Source organism: Zalophus californianus, chromosome X (assembly GCF_009762305.2).
Source record: "Zalophus californianus isolate mZalCal1 chromosome X, mZalCal1.pri.v2, whole genome shotgun sequence".
Taxonomy (NCBI): Eukaryota; Metazoa; Chordata; class Mammalia; order Carnivora; family Otariidae; genus Zalophus; species Zalophus californianus.
Genome location: NC_045612.1, coordinates 36,668,469 through 36,681,126, shown reverse-complemented (window position 1 = coordinate 36,681,126; position 12,658 = coordinate 36,668,469). Strand labels below are relative to the sequence as shown.

The 12,658-nt window shown below is 45.0% G+C and overlaps 1 protein-coding gene across 1 annotated transcript in view; it reads right to left on the bottom strand.

The window, feature by feature from the left end:
- The window catches only part of TRPC5 (transient receptor potential cation channel subfamily C member 5), a 257,295-nt gene extending 246,387 nt beyond the window's left edge, over positions 1-10,908 (bottom strand). Inside the window, exon 1 of the mRNA XM_027609568.2 lies at positions 10,126-10,908. The gene's annotated coding sequence lies outside the window, so the exon portion shown is untranslated. The remainder of the gene's footprint in view (positions 1-10,125) is intronic.
- Positions 10,909-12,658: the final 1,750 nt, after the last annotated feature.

The following is a 12,658-nucleotide window of genomic DNA, read 5'->3' as shown; positions in this document are numbered from 1 at the left end:
AGCCTAACAGAAAAAGTCCTCCACAATCTTACCACAACCCAAATTTCCAGCTCTGTCTCCTGGAAGCATGGATTTAATCCATGAATGGATTAAACCACAATGTTCTACTCAGTTATACCATGACTTCATTTCATGTTTGCTCCTATCATCCACTCACTCCTGACCCTGTTGTGAGTTCCTAGAGAGAAAAGGATGGGGATGCATGTTTGCACCCCACAGTGCCTTCCATCTAGTCTACACTTACTGCATATATGTCAAGGGCTTGATTGTAGGGGCTCAGTTACCACTTGGAGATTGGTTTGTTTCATTGCTCCTTAACACTCTCCTATTTCTTTCTTCCCCATGAGTCCTCTCATTTTTCTATTCCCTGGCATAATTACTGTACAAAAAATGTAAAAATCCTCTCTTCTGTGATATCAACATCCTAGGAAAAACTTTACCTATGCATCACCATGTCATCAGTTTTTTCCTCAGTTTATCCCCAAACATAACGTCTTGTCAGTCTTTCTTCATTGCTTGGTAATTATCATTAGACTAAATTTTACTCATCTAGGAAAAGTTTCTGGAGATGACCACTGTGTGAAGATGACAGCACAGTCTACAACACAAAATTCTCTGGTGACTCTTGAAGTAAAATATTTAATGTAAACTGCAGACTTTCAGGTCATGTTCAGCACCGGTCAGGGCTCCTGAGTGATTGAATCTAAGAGATGGCAAAGGAAGTGACAGTTGGGAAACTTAGTTCCAAATGCAGATGTTATAAATCTCCAGATGTTCTTATATCCCAGAGAGAAAGCATTCTGGTTTTTATTGGATTTTTAAAAGTTTGTTTGTTTGTGTTTTAGATCCTTGCTGCTTTCTGAGCATTGCCACAGATTAGGGAACACGATGCCTGGGTACAGCATGGAATGTCTTTATAGTTCAGGAAGATTATGGTTTTTATGTTTAGGCAGAGATTCATTTTTTTTTTTTGAGAGAGAGTGAGAGTGAGCATGGGGGGGGTTGAAGGAGAGGGAGAGAGAGAATCTTAAGAAGGCTTCACCTTCAACGTAGAGTCTCACGTGGGGCTCCATCTCATGACCCTGAGATCATGACTTAAGCTGAAATTAAGAGTCAGATGCTTAACTGACTGAGGCACCCAGGTGCCCCAGAGATTCATTTAGTTATAAAAATTGTTTATAACATCTGGTCAGTAGTTCCAGTCATTCAAAGCAATATTTGTCAAACTTTTTGATAATAACCCACAGCAAGAAAAACATTTTACATTGGACCCAATATACACACAAACATGTGCACATTTGCACACATACACGCACTCATACACATACACACACACGCATTACTGAACGTAAGTGTCATTAAACAATGTTCACCCTTACTACACATGATTCACATTTTTCTCTTTTAATCGATTTAATTTAAAAATAGTGGTGATAAACTGATTTCAAAGTACACTAATGAATCATTGCCCACATTTTGAAAAACACTGGTTTAAAGGATGGAAACAAAAAGAGATGATAAGTGTTCTGTTTTGTGCTACTAGAGGGCAAGTATATATTGCCTGCAACTGATAACGCTGGGAAGGGGCAGTTCTTAAGTCACTGCTAAAGACCAATGCCCACAGCAGGGATAACAAAAATAATTAACTGTGGTGTATTGATTTTGTTATCAGCTTTGCATCATTCTTTGTTTAAAACTAAATGTAATTTTTCGTGGTTTGTGTGTGTGTGTGTGTGTGTGTGTGTGTGCGCGCCTGTCGCTGCAGAGCATGCTACCCAACTATATGGTAGTCTGTTTCAGTGTTTACAATTATGTAGTTCCACATTCTTTTGCAAGCTGTGGTAATTTTTCAAAGATTATTCATAAATAAGATACTGAGCTTATTTATTTGAAAATATGGTCATCTTATTATTACATGGAATAATATTAGCTATATTTCATGAATTTGTTATGGTTATGGTTTTCTCCCCAGTGTGGGATATATAACAAAATTGAGGCATTAAGGTTCTATAGTGTACCGAGTATTCAGGTGAGCATCATGGGGCCAAAGGGACTGTACAGTATTTTAGAAACTGGGTGTAGTCACCAGTTGCTCAGACAACTGATTAGCTGAAAGATTTGTCCCTTAATACAGATGTTAGTTCTTCCAAAGTTACACTGTAGTGAGAACACAGCAAAAGGACAAGATAGATTTGAGCTATAGTTTGAGAGATTTTGTTACGATGTAAAGATCTTTCTGAACATCAATTCATAGTTTCTTGCATTTGCATTCAGAAGTTCTAGATGGAAAAAATAAAATAAGGAAGGGGTGGTGGCAACCAAATAGATAGTAAACAGAGTGGGAGCAAGCTTTTTCACCGAATATCCTTTTATATATTCTGATTTTTCAGCAAAGGGTATAAAATACCTATTCAAAAATTTAAATAAAAAAGAGAAAGCACAAAACAAAATAACAAGGAAAACAAACAAACAAAAAACAACCAAAAGAGCTTTCTGACAATGAAGAGGCAGTATACTGTAGGCTAAGGGGGAAATGCAAGATTTGGAGGAAGAGAGACCTATGTTCCAATCCTGTCTCCACCATTTACTATCTGTGCAATATCAGGCATACCACTAACTTGCCTGATCTTGTCTCCTCATCTGTTAAATGGGAATAATAATACCTATTCTATAGAGGCTGTAGTGAAGATTATTTAAGTTAACATATTTGTAGCACTCAACACAAAGAAGATTGTGGTAGGCAGGATAATGGCCATCTAAATAAGTCAACACATCCCCAGAACTTGTGAATGTGTTAGGTTACTTGGCAAAAGGGATTTTTTTTTCCAGTTGGAATTAAGGTTAATAATTAGATGACCTTCAAATAGGGAGACTCTCCTGGATTATCCAGGTGGGCCCAATGGCCTCACATGGGCTCTCAAAAACAGCAGAAGACGACAGAAGAATCAGAGAGAGGCAAAGGAAGAAGAAGTAAGAGAGATTCAAAGTATGAAGGGACCCACCTGTCCTGACTGGCTTTGAAGTTGGAGGAATGGGGCAGCAGACCAAGGAATGTGGGGGGCTTCCAGAAGCCTTCAACTGACAGCCAGCAAAGAATTTGGGACTTCAGTCCTACAACTACAAGGAAGCGAATTATGCCAACAACCTGAATGAGCCCAAAAATAAAAAAATAAAAAAAAAATGGATTCTCCCCTAGGGCCTCCAGAAGCAAATGCAGCCCTGCTGACACCTTGATTTTTAGTCCAGCGATCTCCATGTCCCATTTCTAACATGCGGGACTATAACAATAATAAATGCACATTGTTTGAAACTGCTAAATTTGTGGTTGTTATGGCTGCAATGGAGAACTAATACAAAGATGTTCAATAATTGATAGCAATTGCTATTGTTAATTTAGGGTGATCACAGAAATCTTAGAAATTACTTTTCAATATTGTCTATTATAAAGTTACTGATGCCCCACTAATCCGATCCTCTTGAAAATCAATGGCTGTTGAGCAAGCTCAGTGCCTCAGAGCTGGAGGTCTCAAACATGCCAAAGGACTGGGACCCAGAGGTTGTGGCACCCATCTCTGTATATTTGTGATCAGGCTGCCCCAGACTACATATGTCAACCAAGAAGTTTTTGGAGAATCAAGTACTTAGTGATTTTATTGGAATGCATAAAATTTATTAAAATTCCTAGAATTATTGGAATTCATAGGTACTATACCAATCATCTTTTATGGGTGGGAAAATTGAGCAGATAGAGAACTGGGAGAAGGTAGGAGTTTCCCATTTCTTTCACCTGTAAAATAGTGATAGGTATAGTGTTTACCTAAGTCATTAAAGTCTACAATGAGCAATTTACTTAGTTCCTTTGAGCTTTAGTATTGTTTGTACAGTAAAGAGGCTAATGTACCTATTTTATGGACTTGTCCTGAGGGTTTACATGAGATGCTGCATGTAAGACGCTTAGCACATAACTTAGCACTCTCTAAGTGTTAACTGTTGTTGAGCTGCCTTTTGTAAGACGTGTTGATAAGGAAAAGTATTTCTTATCTGATAACAAGTCATTACTTTCTAGGGGAAAAATCACTGGAGCTTCATATATAATGTCTGTTCCTTTTGTGGGCTCATGTTAAAAAAAAATGTCCTTTGAGTTTCTGTGCTATGCTTTTACCCTCATCATTTTTTTTATCCAAATCTTTTCACAACTACCCTATGAAGTAGGGGTTATTATTCACCCATTTTATAGGTTGTTATCAGGCCAGAAATCAGTAATATTTAGTTCTGCCCCTGGAATGCTATTTCGGCCTTGATTTTTTTCACAGTTGCTCCATTGAAGGGGGTGTGTGTGTGTGCACATGTGTTTGCCTACTGCACATATGTGCAAACATGCAGAAAGAGCCTCACTACTAAATTTATAACTTGGCAATTTTGAGACATGCCATATAATAGGCCACTTCTTTTGTGTGTGTGTGTGTGTGTGTGTGTGTGTGTGTGTGTGTTTTAGAGAGGGGGGAGAGCGTGCATGTGCATGTGAGTGGAGGGGAGGGGCAGAGGGAAAAGGAGAGAGAATCTCAAACAAGCTCCACACTAGGTGTGGAGCCTAACACGGGGCTTGATCTCACAACCCTGAGATCATGACCCGAGCCGAAACTGGACACTTAACAGACTGAGTCACCCAGGAGCCCCGAATAGGGCCACTTCTGACTTTAGTCTTATTCTATGAAATGATTTCATCAGGACCACCTTTAATTCTTTCTGAATAATATTTGTTTTGGGACCCCCATTCTGTCGAAATATACTTTACTTTGTATGTCTTTCTTAATGTTCTATTTGTGGAAAGCCCAATGTGATTCACACCAATTAGAAATAGGTGCTAGGTGCCCTATGACCTCACATCCAGTGACTAGTTTTCTAGCAAACTAAACTTAATGACCAAATCATATTAATTATAGTAATAACTTCCACATATTGATTGTTCATAATATGCCAGTGTCTTATAGTGTCTCATGTAGTCTTCATAACAACTCAGTGTCAGTGGGTACTATTATTAATCCCTTTATACTGGTGAGGAATCTGAGGCCAAGAGGCAAAGTACCTTGTACAAGTTTATACAGATGGTTATTTGTGGACAGGATCAGGATTTGAACTTAGGTCTGTGCATCCCCAAGTCCAGGTCCTCCTGGTAAGCAGAACAGTCCTACAGTCTGACTCCTTTTAAATCAACTCTCTTGCCCACATTTAAGGCCTTTACACTGGATAATGGGAGAAGTGGACCTGGGGTAAGTTTATATTTAAATTTTCAAGTGATAAGCCACTTGAATTGTCCCTGCATGCCCTGAGGATAATTGCTTATTTTTTAAACGACTTTCAGATGCTTTTTGGGATAAGCTCTAGTCCAGTGCCTCTCAAACTTTAGTGTGCAAACAAATCACTGGGGAATCTTAAAAATCAGATTCCAATTCACTAGGCCCAAGGAAGAGTTTAAGATTCTGCACTTATAAATAGCTCCCAGGGGATGGTGGTTCTATTGGTGTGGGGACCACGCTTGGAGTAGCAAGACTCTAACCCACTCCAACCTAACCTCTCTTTCCTAACCTTGTGATATCCTCACTATAATATAGAAGTTCTTCATATTATCCTTCTGGGTTATAAGAGATGTGTTTGCATCAGCCTCTTTTCTCAGATCCTAAAAAAAAAAAATCTAGGGTGGGATTAATTGAAACCAGGTATCAACACTAAAGAATAGAGGCAGGAAATAACAACTCCCCACACACAAACCTTCCTTCTTCTCAGACTCTACTATAAAAACCATCTGCCTTGTCTTTTCTGCTTCTTTTGTTTTAATTTTTCAGTAAGTGTGTGAATGCATGTGTGTGTGCATACACATGTGCATTTATGGGTGCTTGTTCTGAGAATGACTATACAAGGCCAGAGCCATAGTTACTGGAATCCACCAGTTTCCATTCTCAAGACTAACAGAGTGCAGCGGAGTCTGGGTTTTCTAGATGCCTTGCTGTTGGTGGTGTGAGCCAGATCAGCCAGATAAGTGTGAACAGCTAAATCTTTGTCATGTTTAATTCTGCCCTCCACCTGAATATGCTAGCTGTGGGCATATGCTATTTTTCTTAGCTACCAAGATAGAAGTGTGTGTGTGTGTGTGTGTGTGTGTGTGTGTGTGTGTGTGTGTGTGTGTGTGTGTGTATTGGCAGCAGATGGAGGGTGAGAAGGCAAGTCACAAGGATATGGCAGTAAACATGGTAAATATAAACATGGCAAGGAAATAGAAGGTTGTGATCTTGGCAAACTTGGTTTTGGTTTCCTCTTGACTTCCTGGAGAGATCTTCAGAGAGCTTTAGGAAATGTATTCAGTACTAGCAGGCAGTCTTGGGTTCTTGTTTTGATTCTGTTACTAGGTAGTTGTGTGATTTTGGCAAGTCATTTTTACTCTCTGGGCCTCAATTTCTGTGTAGGTGAAATGAGGGCATTGGGCCCTGCCCGATCCCTGCTTGTTTCCCACCATCAGCTCTCTTGCAAAAAGCTGGGACAACTGCATTGGCTACCAGCATCTAAGTGCTAACCCCACAATGGGTGATGGAGAACCCAAGCTAGGGAACTTGCAAAGTTCTCTGGACACAGAAAATGGCGATTTTTTGCTTTGTCCCACCAGCTTTTATTTCTTTTAGGAATCATCTGTTGTTGCTCAATTGAGCATGATGCACACATTTGTGTATGAGACCATAGCTGAATCATTCAGGACGCCTTCTTTGAGATCAGGATGGGTCAGTTGGTCTCACGGCTCAAAGGACTTGAAAGACCCATCAACAGCAGGAAAGCTATGGCAGTTTTAGAAAGAATGACATTATGGAAATCTCAGCTACTAAGCTCTGGACTCACAGGCTAGCCTCAGCTTCGCCCTGATCTAGAACAGATTACTGCAATTTCTGCCTAGAATGAGGCATCATTTCTGCCTGTAGGACGCAAACTTTGTCATACCCCTCTGTGAAAAACTGGAAAATGACTGGACCAGGTTAGGTTGGTGGCACCTTAGGCTGCAGGGCGCTTTGGGGAGAAAGGTCCTGCCCCTCACATTCCCCACCAGCTAAGAGGAGGCTTCTGAACAGCTTAGTGTACTTAGCTAAAAACGAGCATCTTGGGCAGGAATAAAGCAGGCAGAGATGTTTTGGTGCCTCTCCTCCAGTGACGGAGCCACAGCAAAAGGCATTAGAATATTTGGAAGTAGGCTGGAAGGAAATAGCGTGACACATTTGAAATATCCATTTGATAATTAAGCACCTGAATGGCTCACAGATTGAAATTTAATATGCTAAGGAGTGAAATGAGATGGCAAAAGGGGAAATGTACTCCACTGCTCCCAATTCTCTGGTTCTAAGGAATTCTATTATTGTTTACTCAGTGTTTACAAGGCAAATCATACGCAATTTTAGTGTGCTTCACATCGGAATCAATTTTCTGGACTAATTCCATCCTCAGCTGAGCAAAAGAAAGCAAACACCTGGATGGTTTTCTTTCCATATGTTTCAAAACATCTTTGGGTTCTCTCCTGTCCCTCTCCTCTTCCTCCCTACCCTAGCTTTAATTTTCTGGCCCACCCTTCTCCCAGCGTGTATGGTTGTGTGTGTCATTCTGGTTGTGAATTCTAGAAAGAATGGAATCATAGGACTGTCGCTCGTATAGTTGGCAGAGATGAGAGATATTTGGTGCAGGTTTCTATGTTGGAGCATATACTGAAGCCCAGGGAACCTGTGTCAACACATTTGGGGACTGCATTGGTTCTATACCCCTGCACAACCCACCTCCTTGTCCCCTGAGTAACTGTGGATCAGGACCCACCGTGGCAGCCAGATAACGCACATCACCAAGAACAGAGCAGAGACCTGTACTTTCCTTAGGCTTCATCCCTGTGGATGCTTTCAGTTCTTCCCCAATATGAAACTGCCAGTTCTTTCCTACCTGTCTGCAACCTGGTCTTTGCTATTTATGGGAAAGTATAATTTTAACCCATCTAAGAAGATATTTGCTTATGATTGCCTAAAAAAAGTAACAGAATGGGCACCTTTTCAGATCTTACTTGAGTAATCCTCATTCTCTTCTGTCTCTAAGCAGTGAGCATTAGAACAAATTGCCCGATACAACATAAACAGTTTCACTTAATGCAGAATCTGTTTCTCTCATTTGCTGAGTTGGAAGGAGGTAATTCATTGTATTCCGGTAACATAGTAATAAATAGAAAGTTTAACACAAGAGCCTGGGTGTTTTGGAAGCACCCCCTCTCTGCTACAGCAGCATAGAGCCCAGATTGTATGGGGTTGATCCGGGTCCTTGAAAAAAATACACACATGAGATATATATATATATATATATATATATATATATATATATATATATATATATATGATACAACTTTAAGAAAGCATCTTTCTCTCTCTCTCTCTTTCTCTCTCTCTCTCACACACACACACCCCGTGTGCATATATATATAAAACTATATATATAGTAAAACTCCATGAGAGCAGCATCTCCAAGGGATCAAAACATAGATTTCAAGTGGCATTCAGTTTTTCCTTCAACCTTGCAAACATTGCAAGAGCGGTTCCTCTTGACCCTGTGGGTTTCCTTTATTCCAGGCTAAATATTTGCTTTGAAACCAACTTGCTACTATGTGAATATATTTTCATGCCTTTTGAGTTACAATAAGCAGATGTTAAAGAGTGAGTGAAAGATACTATTTGACATCATTTATATCTCAGCTTTGTAAGAATCTATGGGAAAAGAGATATGATATAAATCATATCATCTGTAATCATCTGTAAAACACCAAAAACCAAAACAAAACAAAACAAAAAAAACCCAGTCTGAAACTGACAAAAGACAATCATGAATGCTGACATACAAACTTGTCATATTTGCTAAATGCCGTGAAGATAAATACATGGCAATAGACAAGTGGGTCTGGGTACCATGTCAGTGTAGTAATTATTTCTCATTTGAAGTAGGGCCGACACACACAATCTCTAAAGGGAGCACTATTGATTCGTCTGTGTCTCTTGTACTCATATAATAAACTCCGGTAAAGTTCAGAGATCCTGTCTTCCACGCTGGTTTCTAGGCTTCAGGCTTTTCATGAGGGAGTGATAACCTTGCTAGCCACTCAGCCATCACGGCATACCTGACTATGGCCAGAAACCCACGTTGGCAATGGAGAAGAAGCTCTTCTCATAGTCACATTCTTAGAGTCCATGGAGAAATACCAGGATCTGCAAATACAGCTCAGTACCCGTGTGTGTGTGTGTGTGTGTGTGTGTGTGTGTGTGTGTGTGTGTGTGTGTGTGTGTGTGTAGGGGTATGATAATGTCCAAGTCAGTATATGTGTTTGGAGGGAGTGGGGTGTTTACTTTAGAGCAGAGATCTGACTGATGTCCCCCCATCAGTACCCGTGTGTGTGTGTGTGTGTGTGTGTGTGTGTAGGGGTATGATAATGTCCAAGTCAGTATATGTGTTTGGAGGGAGTGGGGTGTTTACTTTAGAGCAGAGATCTGACTGATGTCCCCCCATTTGCATTTCCTAGTTCCTTTAAGGAAGCCAGAAAACGAATCTGGTCATTTCTTAAGTTTGAAATATACAAAACAGAAAGAAGGGTAAATAGACTCTCATGAGTTCACCCCAGCCCTCTTCATCTTAAAGTGGCTTTTGGCAACAGGATCAGTGTCCTTATTCCCATGCCCATCTACCTCCCAGGTGGATTTTGAGGAAGCCTGGGAGGAGGTTCCCCAGGGAGGCTGACACCTACCCAGGGATGGAGCAGATCACTGACCGGGGTAGGGCAAAGCTCTGGTGTAGGAAAACATCCGGAAAGAAACGATTCTTTTGGTCATTGCCAAGAGCCACCTTTCCTAACACCCCTAGAGCTTTACCCCATCGCATCTCTCTCCCTGTGTCCAAAAAACAATCTGTTGCTGGCTTTGGTCGGCTCCCCACTACCCCAGCCCACAGCCTGCCAGCCAGCGCTTCCCAGCCCTCAGCATCCCAGCACCCTCACATAGCCCGCACCTCGCCGCCCCTTATGGCAGCGCTCGAGCAACGAAGCAGAGGGCACCGGGCCGCCTGTCGACTTACCCCGGGGCAAGTGGTTTGTTCGGATCTGCGTCGTCTGGTGTCCGCGAACCAGGGCGCGCGGTGCGGCCGCCTCGCCGGACTCGGTCTCCCGGCAGCGCGCAAACAGCAGCCGCCTGGGACAGCCCCAGGCCTGGAGGTTGCCCGGCGGTGGGCGGTGGAGCACAGGGAAAGGGGCGGGGTGTGGGGAGAGGCGCGAGTGCTGCCTCCTACCTTGGTTTCTCCCTCCGCTTCTCAGTTATCGCCAAACTTCACTGTGGCTGGCCGGCCCTCCTCACCTTTCGCCTCCGTCAGCGCCCCGAAACTCTTCGCTCCACCCGCCCCTTGCCTGTTCTTTCTCGCTTCTCCCGGCTGTCTGACCCAACCTGGGCCGCTTCAAACGCACGCACTCCCTTCGCGCAGCCAGCCACACAGTAAGAGCCGGGGAAGAAACTGACACGGGGAAACTGACAGGGGTGGCCGACGCGGGAGTGTGAGGGGGAGAGAGGGAGAAGAGACAGGGAGAGAGAACCACAGAGAGAGAACCGCATTTACGCTCTCACATGCACAAACGCACGCTCAAGCTCCAGCTGCCAGGTAGCAGCTGGCGGGAGACCCGGCCACCCCTCCAAATCTTTCTAGACTAGAGGTTTCTGTCCCCTTCTGCTGCCGCTTCTGGAAAACGCTATACAACGAAGGGGAGAGAAAAGCAAAGAGGGGTGGGGAGGGGAAAATCGAGGAGGTGCGCTGCCTTTCTCCTCCCCACCCCTAGCTCCAAAAATGTCCAACCCTGAGCTCTTCCCTTTCCCTTCTATCTGCTCCCGGCTTCCCTCTGCTCCTGTTCTCCCTTTCTCCCTCCCTTTGGGTGTCTGCGAGCTGCGGAGAACCCGTCGCGGTTGAGGGGCGCGCGCGCGCGCGCGTGCGTGTGTCTGTGTGTGTGTGTATGGGTCGGGGGGAGAAAGCCGTGGATGGCGAAATCACCTCTCACCTCCCCCAGCCCCGGCCGAGGCCTCACACCCCCCCCCCCCCAGCTCCCGGCATGGGCGGGCGGGGCTGGGCGGGGGAGGCGGGGAAGGGGGAGGGAAAGAGGGAGGACGGGGCAGCCTGCAGGGGCAGCAGCTACTGCCTTCTCTGCAGCTCGGTGGCCAGGGGTGGAAGGAAGCCGCAGCCGCAACCCAAAGTCAGCCCCCGCTGCCCTGTCCCACCGCATCATCTCTCCCCCCTCGGTACGGAATTTTCTGTTTCGTTCGTTTGCTCTCCCCGGGCCTCCCCCTCCCCTGGGTGTTGGCAGAGACTGGGGGGCTGAGCGCCGGTACGGGTAGAGGGGACCGGAGCTCCTCGGGGCGGTTGGCTTGCTGAGTCTCTTTTTGCCCCTTGGCTTGAGTACCCCCCCGCTTTGGACCGTGACCCCCTCCCACCCCCACCCCTCCCAGCCCAGGCTCTGTGCTGGCGGTGGTGGGGCTGCGCTGGCAGCCACCGGTCATCCAGGGGGAAGGGGAGTTGAGCCAATGAGAGCGTGGGCTAGCGGTCGGTGGACAGCCGGACAGCTGGACAGCGGGACCCTGAGTCGCCAGGGGCTGACCTGGCGTCGTCTGGTCTGGTTTGATCCCTGACGGGTTTAATGTAACCCAGTGCAGGCAGCCCGGGAACTAGCCCGATTTTCACATTTGTGTCCTTCTCACCCTTAGGGTCGGTCTCCCAAGACCAGCCTAGATTGAAGGGGGGTGGGGAGTGGGGACGGATAGTGGTATTGTAGGATGAGGGAGTAAGTTGCTTCGTGGTGGCAGTGGTGTCTATGGGGGGGGCAGTGTCACCAGACACTTGGGCAACTCGTTGATTTTTGCGCCTTTGTGTCCCGTGAGCCCCCTCTCCCCTCCCGCCCCCATACTCTTGCGCCCAGAACGCAGACCCTCTTGAACCTTGCTGGAACTGAATGGCTCCACGCGCCTCTCCCCCACCCCACCCCCAAGCCTGAGACTACTACCTGCAACCTGCAGGCACTTAGGTCCACTAGCTGGCATCATCTTGTGGCCCGACCTCACAGCCCCAAAGCTCGGCTTTGTCTTTTATCTCCCTCATTTCCTTTCTTCAGAAAGGGGGGTGCGAGGCTCCCTGCCTTTCTGAACGCTGGGCTGGTACCTGAAACCCTTTTCCCTACCCATTCTCAGAGTAATCCAGAGCTCAGAGAATGCTCCACTCTTCTTCCTGCTGTCGCCTGCACACACACTGTGAGCCTGAGTCGAGCTCTAGAAGGAGCCAGAACCTTCTGCCCTGTCTAAATGGCTGAGTGTCCCACTGCCTTGTCATTGAAGCTGGCGTAGTTATGTTTAGTGGGAGCCCTAGCAACTCTCCTAGACTACCCTGGGAAAGTCCCTCCCGGCACCAAGCAAGAAAAGTTTTTCTGTTGTCCTCAGTCCCCTTCACCCTGAGGTGGTCCACTATTCTGGAGAGTATAAAGCTTTGTGTGGGAGCAAGGCATCTGAGAAAAGTATTGCCTTAGGGGATGAAGAGTTTGTGTTTGTGTGTGAGGGGGGAACAGGGGTGAGGATGGAGCCTC